Source organism: Phyllobates terribilis, unplaced genomic scaffold (assembly GCF_046119375.1).
Source record: "Phyllobates terribilis strain yellow unplaced genomic scaffold, ASM4611937v1 Scaffold_5__5_contigs__length_657084704, whole genome shotgun sequence".
In the NCBI taxonomy this organism is placed as follows: Eukaryota; Metazoa; Chordata; class Amphibia; order Anura; family Dendrobatidae; genus Phyllobates; species Phyllobates terribilis.
In genome coordinates this window covers 480,198,203-480,216,356 of record NW_027362765.1, presented here as the reverse complement: position 1 = coordinate 480,216,356, position 18,154 = coordinate 480,198,203, and the positions used below count along the sequence as shown (strand labels likewise).

Below are 18,154 nucleotides of genomic sequence, written 5' to 3'. Positions count from 1 at the left end.
CAGACAGGCAGCTGGAGATTTGGGAGCTGTGAGGAAGCAAGTGCGATTGGGGTGACACCTTTGAGGACTGGAGTATTTGTGATGTTGAAGTTGATGTGGAGGAGAGCCCACTTAAAGGAGCACTTGATATCCGTTGAAGCACCTGCTGATTTTGTGCCTCATCTGGAATTTGTAGCGATTGGCGTGACCGTAAGAAAGGGATCTTATCACATTGTCCGCTAAAAGAAGTAGACATTTTAGTTTGGCTGGAAGATGGTCTTTCTTCTGCAGATGTTACTGTTGCTTTAACACCTACCCCACGGACACAACCTTTTTTCCCCTTCCCAACACGCCTATTCCCCTTTCCACCAGCAGCAGGCCTTTTTCCACTCATTTTGGTGGTTAACTAATTCACAACTCTGGAGTTGTTTACACAAAAAAACAAAGGATGGGAACCGAGCAGAGCTGAGTGGCCAAACTGTGGTATTAGGCCAAAACTATTGGCTGGTTTAGATGCAGAAAAAATTTATATTCAATTTGCAACCTGATGGAGGTCAGTATAGATGGACTAATAGAACAAGTCCCACACAGAGCTAGAAGCCCAAATATTTTTTCAGAGGTAGATGAAGAAAATTTTTTTATTCAGTTTGCAACCTGATGGAGGTCTGTATAGATGGATTAATAGAACAAGTCCCACACACCGCTACAAGCCCAATATTTTTTCAGAGGTAGATGCAGAAAAAAAATATATTCAGTTTGCAACCTGATGGAGGTCAGTATAGATGGACTAATAGAGAAAGTCCCACACACTGCTAGAAGGCCAAATATTTTTTCAGAGCTAGATGCAGACAAAAAATTATTTTGAATTTGCAACCTGATGGAGGTCAGTATAGGTGGACTAATAGAACAAGTCCCACACACTGCTAGAAGGTCAAATATTTTTTCAGAGATAGATGCAGAAAAAAATTATATTCAGTTTGCAACCTGATGGAGGTCTGTATAGATGGATTAATAGAACAAGTCCCACACACAGCTAGAAGCCCAAATATTTTTTCAGAGGTAGATGCAGCTAAAAATTATTTTTAATTTGCAACCTGATGGAGGTCAGTATAGATGGACTAATAGAGAAAGTCCCACATACTGCTAGAAGGCCAAATATTTTTTCAGAGCTAGATGCAGATAAAAATTATATTCAATTTGCAACCTGATGGAGGTCACTATAGATGGACTAATAGAGAAAGTCCCACACACTGTTAGAAGGCCAAATATTTTTTCAGAGGTAGATGCAGATAAAAATTATATTCAATTTGCAACCTGATGGAGGTCAGTATAGATGGACTAATAGAGAAAGTCCCACACACTGCTAGAAGGCCAAATTTTTTTTCAGAGCTAGATGTAGATAAAAATTATTTTTAATTTGCAACCTGATGGAGGTCAGTATAGATGGACTAATAGAGAAAGTCCCACACACTGCTAGAAGGCCAAATATTTTTTCAGAGCTAGATGCAGATAAAAATTATATTCAATTTGCAACCTGATGGAGGTCAGTATAGATGGACTAATAGAACAAGTCCCACACACAGCTAGAAGCCCAAATATTTTTTCAGAGGTACTGTAGATGCAGATAAAAATTATTTTTAATTTGCAACCTGATGGAGGTCAGTATAGATGGAGTAATACATCAAGTCCCACACACAGCTAGAAGCCCAATATTTTTTCAGAGGTAGATGCAGAAAAAAATATATTCAGTTTGCAACCTGATGGAGGTCAGTATAGATGGAGTAATAGAACAAGTCCCACACACAGCTAGAAGCCCAAATATTTTTTCAGAGGTAGATGCAGATGAAAAATATTTTTAATTTGCAACCTGATGGAGGTCAGTATAGATGGACTAATAGAGAAAGTCCCACACACTGCTAGAAGGCCAAATATTTTTTTCAGAGCTAGATGCAGATAAAAATTATATTCAATTTGCAACCTGATGGAGGTCAGTATAGATGGACTAATAGAGAAAGTCCCACACACTGCTAGAAGGCCAAATATTTTTTCAGAGCTAGATGCAGATAAAAATGATATTCAATTTGCAACCTGATGGAGGTCAGTATAGATGGACTAATAGAACAAGTCCCACACACAGCTAGAAGCCCAAATATTTTTTCAGAGGTAGATGCAGATAAAAATTATTTTTAATTTGCAACCTGATGGAGGTCAGTATAGATGGACTAATAGAGAAAGTCCCACATACTGCTAGAAGGCCAAATATTTTTTCAGAGCTAGATGCAGATAAAAATTATATTCAATTTGTAACCTGATGGAGGTCACTATAGATGGACTAATAGAGAAAGTCCCACACACTGTTAGAAGGCCAAATATTTTTTCAGAGGTAGATGCAGATAAAAATTATATTCAATTTGCAACCTGATGGAGGTCAGTATAGATGGACTAATAGAGAAAGTCCCACACACTGCTAGAAGGCCAAATTTTTTTTCAGAGCTAGATGCAGATAAAAATTATTTTTAATTTGCAACCTGATGGAGGTCAGTATAGATGGACTAATAGAGAAAGTCCCACACACTGCTAGAAGGCCAAATATTTTTTCAGAGCTAGATGCAGATAAAAATTATATTCAATTTGCAACCTGATGGAGGTCAGTATAGATGGACTAATAGAACAAGTCCCACACACAGCTAGAAGCCCAAATATTTTTTCAGAGGTACTGTAGATGCAGATAAAAATTATTTTTAATTTGCAACCTGATGGAGGTCAGTATAGATGGAGTAATACATCAAGTCCCACACACAGCTAGAAGCCCAATATTTTTTCAGAGGTAGATGCAGAAAAAAAATATATTCAGTTTGCAACCTGATGGAGGTCAGTATAGATGGACTAATAGAGAAAGTCCCACACACTGCTAGAAGGCCAAATATTTTTTCAGAGCTAGATGCAGACAAAAAATTATTTTGAATTTGCAACCTGATGGAGGTCAGTATAGGTGGACTAATAGAACAAGTCCCACACACTGCTAGAAGGTCAAATATTTTTTCAGAGATAGATGCAGAAAAAAATTATATTCAGTTTGCAACCTGATGGAGGTCTGTATAGATGGATTAATAGAACAAGTCCCACACACAGCTAGAAGCCCAAATATTTTTTCAGAGGTAGATGCAGCTAAAAATTATTTTTAATTTGCAACCTGATGGAGGTCAGTATAGATGGACTAATAGAGAAAGTCCCACATACTGCTAGAAGGCCAAATATTTTTTCAGAGCTAGATGCAGATAAAAATTATATTCAATTTGCAACCTGATGGAGGTCACTATAGATGGACTAATAGAGAAAGTCCCACACACTGTTAGAAGGCCAAATATTTTTTCAGAGGTAGATGCAGATAAAAATTATATTCAATTTGCAACCTGATGGAGGTCAGTATAGATGGACTAATAGAGAAAGTCCCACACACTGCTAGAAGGCCAAATTTTTTTTCAGAGCTAGATGTAGATAAAAATTATTTTTAATTTGCAACCTGATGGAGGTCAGTATAGATGGACTAATAGAGAAAGTCCCACACACTGCTAGAAGGCCAAATATTTTTTCAGAGCTAGATGCAGATAAAAATTATATTCAATTTGCAACCTGATGGAGGTCAGTATAGATGGACTAATAGAACAAGTCCCACACACAGCTAGAAGCCCAAATATTTTTTCAGAGGTACTGTAGATGCAGATAAAAATTATTTTTAATTTGCAACCTGATGGAGGTCAGTATAGATGGAGTAATACATCAAGTCCCACACACAGCTAGAAGCCCAATATTTTTTCAGAGGTAGATGCAGAAAAAAATATATTCAGTTTGCAACCTGATGGAGGTCAGTATAGATGGAGTAATAGAACAAGTCCCACACACAGCTAGAAGCCCAAATATTTTTTCAGAGGTAGATGCAGATGAAAAATATTTTTAATTTGCAACCTGATGGAGGTCAGTATAGATGGACTAATAGAGAAAGTCCCACACACTGCTAGAAGGCCAAATATTTTTTTCAGAGCTAGATGCAGATAAAAATTATATTCAATTTGCAACCTGATGGAGGTCAGTATAGATGGACTAATAGAGAAAGTCCCACACACTGCTAGAAGGCCAAATATTTTTTCAGAGCTAGATGCAGATAAAAATGATATTCAATTTGCAACCTGATGGAGGTCAGTATAGATGGACTAATAGAACAAGTCCCACACACAGCTAGAAGCCCAAATATTTTTTCAGAGGTAGATGCAGATAAAAATTATTTTTAATTTGCAACCTGATGGAGGTCAGTATAGATGGACTAATAGAGAAAGTCCCACATACTGCTAGAAGGCCAAATATTTTTTCAGAGCTAGATGCAGATAAAAATTATATTCAATTTGCAACCTGATGGAGGTCACTATAGATGGACTAATAGAGAAAGTCCCACACACTGTTAGAAGGCCAAATATTTTTTCAGAGGTAGATGCAGATAAAAATTATATTCAATTTGCAACCTGATGGAGGTCAGTATAGATGGACTAATAGAGAAAGTCCCACACACTGCTAGAAGGCCAAATTTTTTTTCAGAGCTAGATGCAGATAAAAATTATTTTTAATTTGCAACCTGATGGAGGTCAGTATAGATGGACTAATAGAGAAAGTCCCACACACTGCTAGAAGGCCAAATATTTTTTCAGAGCTAGATGCAGATAAAAATTATATTCAATTTGCAACCTGATGGAGGTCAGTATAGATGGACTAATAGAACAAGTCCCACACACAGCTAGAAGCCCAAATATTTTTTCAGAGGTACTGTAGATGCAGATAAAAATTATTTTTAATTTGCAACCTGATGGAGGTCAGTATAGATGGAGTAATACATCAAGTCCCACACACAGCTAGAAGCCCAATATTTTTTCAGAGGTAGATGCAGAAAAAAATATATTCAGTTTGCAACCTGATGGAGGTCAGTATAGATGGAGTAATAGAACAAGTCCCACACACAGCTAGAAGCCCAAATATTTTTTCAGAGGTAGATGCAGATAAAAAATATTTTTAATTTGCAACCTGATGGAGGTCAGTATAGATGGACTAATAGAGAAAGTCCCACACACTGCTAGAAGGCCAAATATTTTTTCAGAGCTAGATGCAGATAAAAATTATATTCAATTTGCAACCTGATGGAGGTCAGTATAGATGGACTAATAGAGAAAGTCCCACACACTGCTAGAAGGCCAAATATTTTTTCAGAGCTAGATGCAGAAAAAAATTATATTCAGTTTTCAACCTGATGGAGGTCAGTATAGATGGACTAATAGAGAAAGTCCCACACACTGCTAGAAGTCCATATATTTTTTCAGAGGTAGATGCAGAAAAAAATATATTCAGTTTGCAACCTGATGGAGGTCTGTATAGATGGATTAATAGAACAAGTCCCACACACAGCTAGAAGCCCATTATTTTTTCAGAGGTAGATGCAGAAAAAAATATATTCAGTTTGCAACCTGATGGAGGTCAGTATAGATGGACTAATACAACAAGTCCCACACACAGCTAGAAGCCCAATATTTTTTCAGATTTAGATGCAGAAAAAAATATATTCAGTTTGCAACCTGATGGTGGTCTGTATAGATGGATTAATAGAACAAGTCCCACACACAGCTAGAAGCCCAATATTTTTTCAGAGGTAGATGCAGAAAAAAATATATTCAGTTTGCAACCTGATGGAGGTCAGTATAGATGGACTAATACAACAAGTCCACACACAGCTAGAAGCCCAATATTTTTTCAGAGCTAGATGCAGAAAAAAATTATATTCAATTTGCAACCTGATGGAGGTCAGTATAGATGGACTAATAGAATGATGCTATGCCCAAAAGATTTTACTTCACTAGGTGCAGTAAAAAAATTGGTATTCTATACACAGGTGGTATATCTTGCAGCACAGATAGGCTACTCCACTGACTAACACACTCTGCAATAGGCCAAAAAGGATTAGCTTTGCTAGATTCAGCCAAATGCTGTGAAAAAAACTTGCACAGCACTGGCACAGACCTGCCTGGCAAAAACTGATAGGAACTGATGTAACCTAGTCCTGAAAAGGACTCCAATTACAATTAGTCTTCACTCCCACAATCTATCTATTTAAGAGCACAGACCTGCCTGATAAAAGTCGTAGGAAATGCTGTAACCTAGTCCTTAAAAGGACTGCAATCACAACTATTCCCTACTCCCAAGCTATCTGTAGATTTGTGCAAAAATTGGCTTGAAATTAACAAGGTATAGCGCACACAGCAACAGCGGTGCCGTCTAACACGCTGCTGCAGCAGTGAGAAAATGGTGGCGACGGGGAAAATGGCTTGGTCTTATAGGGCAAGGACATGTGACATACACTGCCAATGACACATGCCCTTGCTTGTGTGAAAAAAAGCACTTCGCTCCGTGTGTGCGCTGCTGATAGGCTGACAGATTGCACCTCCCCACTGTAAATGCGGGAAAGAGAAAAAAAAATGGAGATCTTCATGGTTCCTGCAGAGATCCATCCCCTGCCCCTCCCCCCACCCCGCTGTACACTCAAACTGCGTATTAACATTAATTTTCATCATTACTGAGAAAAAAATCCAGTTATGATTTTGGTGCACGAACAGTTATCGAACATAACCTCGAACTGCCGAATTTTTCCCAAATTGTTCGTGTTCGCCGAACGGCTCGAACACCGCCCAAAACAGCTCGAATTTGAGATTGGCGAACAGTTCGAGTAGAACAACGCTCATCTCTAGTAAAAACCAAGAACTCTGTACACCTTTCTTGCCCTCTGTTCTCTTGAAGACTGATTACTGAGCCGAAGTGAGTGGGTTGTGAACATATTCTAAAATGCTGTAGTTCTTCTCACCTCTCGCAGTGACAGTGTGCCAACGGTCTTGGTACTAGGGCTCCCAACACTTATGAGACATTGTTACACTACATTATGGCTGCTTCAATCACACTTCGATTGGACATTCGAGTCTCGTCAAAGGGGATTGTAAGTAGTGATGAGCGAATATGTTCGAAATCCGATCTCAAATGTTAAGTTCGTCACGAATGTGGCACATTCGGATTCGTAATCGGAAAAGCGGGCACAATTTGTTAAATTCGGTAAAATCCGTAATGTTTGGCGAATTTACGTGGTTACGTGATTGCGGGGCAACTACTGCATTTTCTACAGTTTTGCTACCATAGTGCATGCGTATGATGTGCGGGGAGACGTAGCAGATAAGTGGGGGGGCTGGTCATAGCTCAGAACAGGTCAGATCAGCAGTGCTCTGTTTTCTTTTTTTACCTCCTGTAGGCGGTAAGTTTAAGTCTGGAAAGTGCGGCTAGCCAATCAGAGCGCAGGAAGCATCCACAGTGTTCCAGACACAAGAGCTTCTGCAATTGGCTGCTGAAATCACATATCCTCTCCATATAAAAACAGGCCATGTTCCCTCAGCGCCATTTTATGCATGTCACTGAAGAAGATAGACGCTGCTCAGTGTGCGCTGTCCTGTGTAATGATAGATATTAGCTAGATAGATGGGCACTTCTGTGGAAGTCAGATAGTGTAGATAAGTCCTGCGTTGTGTATCTGTTCAAATGACCTTGCAGCCTTTTTTTTTTTTTTGTGCAATTACTGAGATTCTCACAGAAAGAGCAGGGTCTATGGCTCAGAACAGTGCTGTGCACCGGTTGTACTGTGCTCCATCCAGATCTTCAATCTATTTTTGCACTTGCTAATGTGATAAAGCAAGCAAGCAAGCAAGCCCTTGTAGGCCACTTTTTGATTTTGTGGGGTTGAAATTCAACTATCTGCAGAGCTTGTCAGTGCAGAGCTTCTGAGTGTAGAGTAAAAAAAAAAAATTTTTATTTGCTAATATGATAGTGCAAGCTGTGTTATCACAGTTTGTCATTTTTTTGGTGGATGAACTTCAACTTTATGCACAGTAAAATAAATATTTTTTTGCAGTTGCTAGCCACAGTCCAGTCCACCAAAGATTTTTTTTGTGTCGCAGACGTGTTAGGCTGCGTGCCCACTATGCGTTTTTCAAGCGCTTTTGATGCGGAATTTCCGCAGCATAAACGCTTGAAAAACGCTTGGTAATACGTGCCCCATGATCCCCAATGAAAATCCACATGTTCTGTGCTCATGATGCGGAATTTTCCGCAGTGGATTTTCCTTGCGGAAAAATCAGCAGCATGTCCATTAATTGTGCATTTCCGCATGCGGATTTGAGGTCACAATGCATTTGAAAAACGTAAGTCAAATCCGCATGTAAAAACGCTGCAAAAATGCTTGAAAAACGCGTGTAAAATCGGCAAGCGTTTTTACTGCAAAGAACATGCAAAAACGCTGCGGAAATTTTCTGCTTCAATTCTGCATCATGGGCACATAGCCTTACACTCTGCTATAAGCCACTTAGTGCTTTTAGTGGCGGGGAAATTCAACTGTTTTCAGAGTAAAAAAATAGATTTTTTCTGTTGCTAGACACAGTCTACCAAAGACTTTTTTGTGTCGCAGATGTGTTACACTCTGCTATAAGCCACCTAGTGCTTTTAGTGGCGGTGAAATTCAGCTGTATTCAGAGCTTGTGCAGAGTCCAAAAAATATATTTTTTGCTGTTGCTAATGTTATACAGCAGCCTAGATCTGAGTTTGAAATAGTTTGGAGAATATCTCCTATGTTATACAGGCGTCATCCACAGTTAAAAAATACTTTGTTCGGTTCCTAACGTTATACAGCTGGGATATCTCAGTTTGAAATAGTTTGGAGAATATCTCCCATGCTGTATAGGCGTCATCCACAGTAAAAAAAACACTTTGCTCGGTTATTAACGTTATACCACAAGCCATATCTTAATTCAGGTGTGTGCAGAGATGTTGCAGACGAAAAAATCTATTTTTGTTTTGTTAATAGCGTGCTTCTACCTCACTATCTGAACAACATGAGTGGGAAAAAGAGAGGTCGTGGTGGAAGGGGGAATAGGCTTGGTGTTCAAGGTATACGTGGGGTAGGTGGTAATGTTAGTTAAAGTACTAGTGAACCAACACCGTCATGTCCTAACCAAAGACAACTGACAACTTCTGTTACTGGATGGGCTACTCCACTCCCTTTCTTTGGCAGCCGCACAGCGATACACCTTGTTGATAAAAAGCCAGAAAGAGCAGATAGAAAAGCCAGAAAGAGAAGGTGCTCCAGTGGATGGCAAATGCTGCTTCAAGTGGCCTCTCCTCTTCTTACTCCACCTCAACATCACACACAGTACAGTCCACAGAGGTGGCACCCCAATTACCTTGGCTCCTCCGGTGTCACAACTATCCAAGCGACCAACGGACTGTAGCGAACTACAGATGGGCGAGTCTGTAGAACTGTCCACCTATTCTATGCCATGGGCATCATAAGTCTACTCTAAACATTCACAAAGTCAAGAAGAGGAGGAAAGCATCTGCACCGATACCCAAATTATTTTTACGTTGGATTCGGGGCAGAACAGAGTAGGATCCGAGCAGGTTCCTAACCCTTGTCACCAGACGTTAACCACCAGGGAGGGAGGTGATCCTGATGAGACTCAGATACCTGAGGCTTATGCGGACTGTACTGTGCTGTTAGGGCAACAAGAGGAGAAGAGTCACTCTGAGGACGAGGAATGGGATAACATATTGGATGATGATGAGTTTGAAGATCCTACTTGGTGTGAACCCAGAGTCAGGCAGCCGAGTAGGTCATCTGAGGAGGTGGAGAAGGAAGTCGGGGAGGTTACCTTCCACCCTATGGCGCAGACACGGAGTGATGCAAGCACAAGGAGCACTGCATCCTTAGCCACAACTGTGGCTGTGGCCAGCAGCGGTCATTGGTCTGCAGCTCACAGGGGGGCAAGGGTTGCCTTGCCTGGGCCTTTTTTGAGACCGCAAACGATGAGCCAACTCACGTTATCTGAAAACTTTGCGAGAAAAAACTCAGTAGAGGAAATAAGTGCAATAATTTGACTACTACATGCATGAACCTTCACATGCACAATCAACAGGCTTTACTCTTGGAATCTCACTGTGATAAAACGCAGACCAGCGGACCTCAACAACCATCAGCTGCCTCATCAAGCGCATCCACTGCTTCTTCCTCCTCCTCTGTTATCGTGCCAAGTATTGGCACGCAGGTCTCCCACAACAAAACTTCTGGTTCTCTACCCTTCTCCAGTCAGGCTGAGTGAGAGCCCGTCAGCAGTGACTGAAGCGGACATGCCTGCTGTGTTTGTTTCACCAAGCACACCACACATTTCTCAATCAACCGTAACATCTGCACCTCACTCACAGTCCAGCAGCTTGTCTAATTCACCATACTCCGCCCTCTCTCAGCACCGCAGCCAGCCCTCGGTGCCGCATTTGTGGTCACGTAAAAAATTCTTACTTCCCACACATGACAAAGCTAAGAGGTGGAAATCCACCATCTCCAATTTGTTGGCCACGGAAATGGTGGTGTCAGGCCCTAATTTTTGGATTTGTGAACACTCCTGTATGACCCCTTTTTTCTGAGGAGGTAACCGGAGAACCTGAAGGAACCCCCTGCAAACACGGGGAGAACTTACAAACTACTTGCAGATGTTGTCCTCTATCATCATAAAGGAGTTAGCTCGCTATCTAGGAGACCGACCACCCCTGCTGTCTACCTTGTGAACATTGTGTTGAAGCTTGCAAGGTGTTGGTTTACTGTGACAGAGAGAAGCCAAAAGACTGCAGCATCTGATTCCTCCCACTCCTGCAGTCATTAAAAAGAAGCCTTATGCCTTCATATTAATTGGTGCAGGGGTTAATCTGCTCAGTTGTGAGCACCTGGAAGCTTAACATGATTTAGTCTCTAGACAGATTTGTCCCGTGCCTCTCCCCTACTGTGATAACGCTGTACCCCAACACATCAGACTGTCAACTACCGTGGAAACCTTGAAAAGGAAACTGAAGACCCATTTCTTGTGACAAGCGTACAATCTGCTGTAACCCTCGCTCCAGCATACTTGCTGTACCCTGACCTACTGTATCCTCACCCATCCCTTGTAGATTGTTTGTGCGCCCTGGCGGGCAGGGTCCTCTTGTACCGGCCAGTGATCCCTCAAGACATGTAATGCGCCACGGAATAAATGTCGCTATAATAATAATGATAGTACTTGTACTCTGGGTCAATTGATGGCACTTTCCAGGTGTCTACCCCTTATTTGATGTGTTTTGGCAGCTTTAGGGCTGTTTTTAAGGTGTTGCATGTGTGTTTTTTTTGTCCCCTCATTAAATCCTATGGCGTTTGGTAATGTTCAATGAACATTCGACAAATAAATCGGTGAATATCGCAAATTTGGCGATCGTAATCCGAATCGAATATTGAAACATTCACTCATCTCTGATTGTGAGCACTGCAGCCTATTAGCAATTGTGGAATGACCGCGACACTCATACGGCATAATAATGTCACATCAATGCCAGGGAACCTAGCACCAACATTGCTGTAATGGCACCAATGTGGGAGTTCTTCGTCTATCACCTGAGCCTTATAAGCACTGATAATGACCTAGAAAAATCACTAAGACACTCTTTATTATGGCCAATATATAAATGCATCAGGGGAAACTCTTTAGGGTTACTGTTGTACCCACTAGTATTGATGTCCAGTTGTATACCTTGTATAAATTTCCACTGTGTATTTTGCACAGAATTTCTACATTATCGATCAAGAAGCATTAAAGCATGAGGAAATATTGCTTTAACATTTAACACCATATTTTCCTACACAACACAAGATAGCAGAATATATTTGATTACTGTTCCTTTAATCTGGTGCAGCCTTAGAGGAGTCCCAGAAGAACTGCATAAATGACAGCAATTAAAACAAATACTGTTTTAATTCCGGTTATCAAAACATAATTATGTTATAATGAATTGTGCTTATAATAATAAACTTGGCTACATCTTGAACTAAAACTATCTTATAGTCAATAAACTAAACTATAACAATAAGCATTTTACAATTCTCCTGGGACGGCTAGCAACATTGCTTCTGGTGCTTTTTGTGCCGTTGTCATTACTTTAATAACAAGGGTGGGGATTGAATCACATGAGGCCCATGGGGCGCAAAAGGCAATTTGAAAAATTTGTTTTCATACGGTACATTTTATAACATCCGTTCATAAAACATCTCATCAAAGTATTCTGGCTAGAAATCAAAGATTTAGTTTTGTAAGTTCATGATTTAAGAGTGATCTGCATCTTAAGAGATCCGTGAAAACAACATTTTCAAAATATCTTTATTTTTTTAGTATCAAATGTAAGCACCATGTGAAAAAATACATGCACTTACACACTTTGTTATCAATGAGGTTATTAATGGTTGTCTGATGAATGTTCTGCAATGCTAAATGCAGTTGGGCAAATCATCAAGATCAACTGCTGGCAGCTCCTTTTGCAATTGCTGTGCAATGATGAGCAATGACGTCTCAGATTCTGTACTGCAAGTAAAATTTGAAGCCACATTTCAAGCCTAAAGTGTCAAACAGTGTCAGCACAAACCATCAGAAGATTTTTGCACAACACTGGACTAAGAGCCAGCTACAGATGTCCTGTACCATTAACCTTTACACATCACTCTCAAAGGCTATTATGGTGCAGGGTGACAATGGAGGCCGGACTAATCTATTCAGGAAGGAGTCCTGCTTTTGTTTGAATGTACTGATAGCGGAGATTGGTCTGAAGATCACATGAGCAACGTCATTAAAAGGAGGCCATAATGAGCAAATGTCACACAGGTCCTACTCCCAGGGTGATGGTGCTGGGAGGCATAATGTACAGAAGTCATACTCCTTTAGTCTTTAATCTAGCTATGCTAACTACTTGACTTTTCATTGATTTGGTCATGGAAACAGTGGTTGCACCATTTGTCGAAAGTGTCTCAAAAGCTGTTTTTCAATAAGACAATGCCAGGCTGCATGTTGCTTGTGATACTGTGAGCAACCTGCATGGCCTAACATGCTAATATAGCCTGCAACGTCTTCAGACTTATCTTCCATCAAGCACATCTAGACCATTATTGGTCATCAATTGCAAAGGAGGCTGACAGCAGCGGATCTTAATGATTTGGTGTGCAGTAAGAGTGTCAGAAAATTTGTCAGCTAACAATTAATAACTCCATTAGTAGCATGCCAAGATGTGTAAGTGCAGGGATTTCAATGTGTGGTGCTCATATTACTGAATAAACTGAGATGTTTTGAAACTTTGGGGCATTTTTTCATCATTTGAATATTCTTAACATGCCTATCCATCCAGCGATTTCCATAATTCCACAATTTATCCTTCATGCTGCCACAATTTCAATGAAGAGCAGTGTGGGTATATAACCAATATCCTCCCACTGTTCTACTAAGCCAGGGAGTGTTGTTAATGAGATGGGATTAGCAGCAATTGCACCAGGGTCCTTTGCCACATAAAAATAAACAATATATATTTTGTTATTATTATGGTTGATAGAAGTGCCTGCCACGAATTTTAAAATGGTCCCAGAAGCTCCAAATTTTATTGACCGATGCTAATTTGTATAGCCATAAAGTATACTGGTATTCTACATTTGGATCTGTAAAAGTGCCTGGATTTGGTCTGGATATTATGGATAGATTATGGATGCTAAAATATGTTTCATTACAGAATATTGTGACTGGCTTTACCCTAATTTATACCACGCATATTGCTTGTATAGTAGAGGAAGTGCATTCTGATGATCGGTCTGTACGACAGTGAATATGATGTTTCTGCAGTTTATTATTAAAATATTTCTGTAGCTAAATGAAGTAATCACATAATATAATAGAAAAAAAATATAATTTGTTATTTATGTGATTTGCAAATATATAATATAATGATATTAAGGTTGAAACTTTTAAGAAGGGTGTTCAATAAGTTATTTAACCCAGCATGCTCTGTCATTGTTAGAGATCTGAGCTTTTCTGTGCATTTGAGAAATGTCTGGACATGCAACAGACACAGTAGAAGTTCTGTCTGATGAGAGCACTAGAAGTGACAGGATGGCAAGTGCAGTACAGTGCAGATCTACAACAAAAGTTAGGGACTTGGAGCTTTATTCTGTGATTAAATTCCTTACAAAGGAAGAAATGAAGCCTAAATAAATACATGAAAGAATCATTTCTGTATATGGTGATGATGCACCCTCCTACTACCAAATAAAGTTTTGGATCAAGTTGTTTAAATAGGATAGGCAATCAAATGAAGTTGATCCCCATTCAGGACACCTGTTGAAGCATCTTCAGAGGAAATGTCCCATAAAGTGGAGGAAATGATTTTGGAAGATCATCAGGTCAAAGTCAGTGTTCTAGCTCATGAATTGGGTATTCCAGTTGGCACGATTTCCAGTTTCATTTATGATATTTTCACTATGTTAAAGGTCAGTTCCTGATGAGTGGCACAAATGTTGATGCCTGAGCAAAAGACATGTTGCCATCAGTATAGGAAAGAGAATTTAGACATGCTTAGAGAAAATCCAGGAGACTTCTCAAATTATTAATGTTGATGAAACATGGGTCCACCACCATGATCCTGAGACCAAACAAGAGTCCATGCAATGGAAACACAAGGGGTCACCAATTCTAAAGAAAGTTTGTGTCCAGCAGTCAGCTGGATATATCACAGCAGCATTTTTTTGGGACACAAAAGGCATTTTATTACTAGAATTCCTACCCCAAAAGACAACAACTACTGGAGACTCCTATGATTCAACAATGAATACATTATGTCAGGCAATTTTTTTTATTCATTTTACTCACTTATATAGCGCCATTAATTCCACAGCGCTTTACAGACTTTATTGTTGGCATGTCCCCATTGGGGCTTGAAATGAAAGAGAAACACAAAGTTGTAAAGTTGTCAGCAGGTATGTTGCTTTACGACAATGTGCCAGCTCACAAGTCTTGCAAATCACAAGCTGATATCATAGAATGCAGCTTCATGGAGCTTAACCATCCATCCTAGTGATTACTTCCTAGGCTGGAACCTAAACAAATTTCTGAACGGGCAACAATCTCCTGATGATAATGCAGTCAAAAAGTCAGTAACAGGGTTCTTGCCGCAGAAAGAAGTTTCGTATTCTGAAGGCGTCCGATCAATGGAAGTGAAGTGGAATAGGTATATTGAAGTCAAGGGGGATTATACTGAAAAACAGTAAGTTCAATTTTGTCAGAAAATTTTGCTTTTATAAAAGTATTGTTTTCAATGCCCTATTTTTGGTCTGTAGATTTTACCACAAAAAGGGAATGCATAAAACCACTAATAAGCCACGTAAACATACAACAAGCCAGGAAACCCATAGCACACAAAAAATGTGTAGTAAGTGGACTTGGAAACAAGTAATGAAATATGCCTTGGGACATATACAGTTAGGTCCATATATATTTGGACAGAGACAACATTTTTCTAATTTTGGTTCTAGACATTACCACAATGAATTTTAACCAAAGCAATTCAGATGCAGTTGAAGTTTAGACTTTCAGCTTTCATTTGAGGGTATCCACATTAAAATTGGATATAGGGTTTAGGAGTTTCAGCTCCTTAACATGTGCCACCCTGGACAGGTGTGGGCGATCCCTTTGTTATGTCATTCTCAATTAAGCAGATAAAAGGCCTGGTGTTGATTTGAGGTGTGGTGCTTGCATTTAGAAGGTTTTGCTGTGAAGTAAACATGCGGTCAAAGGAGCTCTCCATGCAGGTGAAACAAGCCATCCTTAGCTGCAAAAACAGAAAAAACCCATCCGAGAAATTGCTACAAAATTAGGAGTGGCAAAATCTACAGTTTGTTACATCCTGAGAAAGAAAGAAAGCACTGGTGAACTCATCAATGCAAAAAGACCTGGGCGCCCACGGAAGACAACAGTGGTGGATGATCGCAGAATAATCTCCATGGTGAAGAGAAACCCCTTCACAACAGCCAACCAAGTGAACAACAATCTCCAGGAGGTAGGCGTATCAATATCCAAATCTACCACAAAGAGAAGACTGCATGAAAGTAAATACAGATGGTTCACTGCACGGTGCAAGCCACTCATAAGCATCAAGAATAAAAAGGCTAGACTGGACTTTGCTAAAAAACATCTAAAAAAGCCAGCACAATTCTGGAAGAACATTCTTTGGACAGATGAAACCAAGATCAACCTCTACCAGAATGATGGAAAGAGAAAAGTATGGTGAAGGCGTGGTGCAGCTCATGATCCAAAGCATACCACATCATCTGTAAAACACGGCGGAGGCAGTGTGATATCTTGGGCATGCATGGCTGCCAGTGGCACTGGGTCACTAGTGTTTATTGATGATCTGACTCAGGACAGAAGCAGCCGAATGAATTCTGATGTATTCAGAGCCATACTGTGTGCTCAGATCCAGCCAAATGCAGCCAAACTGATTGGTCATCGTTTCATACTACAGATGGACAATGACCCAAAACATAAAGCCAAAGCAACCCAGGAGTTTATTAAAGCAAAGAAGTGGAATTTTCTTGAATGGCCAAGTCAGTCACCTGATCTCAACCCAATTGAGCATGCATTTCACTTGTTAAAGACTAAACTTCAGACAGAAAGGTCCACAAACAAACAGCAACTGATACCCACCGCAGTGAAGGGCTGGCAGAGCATCAAAAAGGAGGAAACACAGTGTCTGGTGATGTCCATTAGTTCAAGACTTCAGGCAGTCATTGCCAACAAAGGGTTTTCAACCAAGTACTAGAAATGAACATTTTATTTACAATTATTTAATCTGTCCAATTACTTTTGGTCCCTTTAAAAACAGAGTGGCACATGTTAAGGAGCTGAAACTCCTTAACCCTTCATCCAATTTTAATGTGGATACCCTCAAATGAAAGCTGAAAGTCTGAAATTCAACTGCATCTGAATTGTTTTGTTTAAAATTCATTGTGGTAATGTCTAGAACCAAAATTAGAAAAATGTTATCTCTGTCCAAATATATATGGACCTAACAGTAGGTCAAAGAGTCTTATTACAAAACGACATTTCCCAAATAAAACATGCAAGCCGTTTCAATTATATTTTGAATGAGCACAAATAGGTCAAACATTGTACAACAAATGGATAAAATGCCAAATAATAAACAGTACTTGGTGTAAGGAAGTGAAATATTGAGCAAATGAGTAACAAATAAGAGATATCATCTTGTACTGTACTATATGCAAGGATATTGCTAATGTATAAGTGCACATTGTGCCCCAAAAGGAATCTAAGGTTGTGATAAATAATTTATTTCCGAATTGCAGGACTTCATATGGGTGCACTGACTGCGCTACACTTAGTACAACGATGAAATCATAGATTAATTATATACTTGGTGGATGAGGAAATGAAATATTTGTACACTGACAGACTGGATGGAGAGATAATTCTATTACCCAGTATACTAACAGGTGGTGTGCCTTTTAATGCGTTATAATTAGTGTTGAGCCACCCACGTAGTGTTCGGGTTCGGTTCGGTTCGTCGAACACCGGGATGTTCGAGGAACTGTTCGTCGAACTGTTCGTAGAACACCTTAGAACACCGTCGAACACTGTTAAAACCAATGGCAGGCAAACAAAAACACATAGAAACACATAGAAAACACCTGCAAAGGTGTCCAAAAGCTGACAAACTGCTCAGAAGACACTCTCTTTAAAAAAGCCGGCCGGCAAATTCAGCAGCGGCATACACCGGTACCCGACAATTTAGACAAGAAGGAATAGAGCATCACACATAGATTAGATAGATAGAAACATGTCAGTCACACATATAAGAAGCACAGTGACAGTGTTGGTTACTGCACTTGTCATTTAGTGTAAAGGATTTATTAAAAAAAATATTAGTGTTTTCATGCACCGTCTCTTTAAAAAAGCCGGCCGGCAATTCAGCATCTGTACCCGACAATTTAGAACAGAAAGAATAGAGCTTCACACATAGATTAGATAGATAGAAACATGTCAGTCACATATATAATAAGTACAGTGACAGTGTTGCTTACTGTACTTGTCATTTAGTGTAAAGGATTTATTTAAAAAAATAATAGTGTTTTCATGCACTGTCTCTTTAAAAAAGCCGGCCGGCAATTCAGCAGCGGTACCCGACAATTTAGAACAGAAAGATAGAG

At 39.8% G+C, this 18,154-nt stretch overlaps 1 protein-coding gene across 1 annotated transcript in view; it reads right to left on the bottom strand.

The window, feature by feature from the left end:
* The window catches only part of PCDH15 (protocadherin related 15), a 2,836,044-nt gene that overhangs the window by 999,895 nt on the left and 1,817,995 nt on the right, over positions 1 to 18,154 (bottom strand). The window lies entirely within an intron of this gene.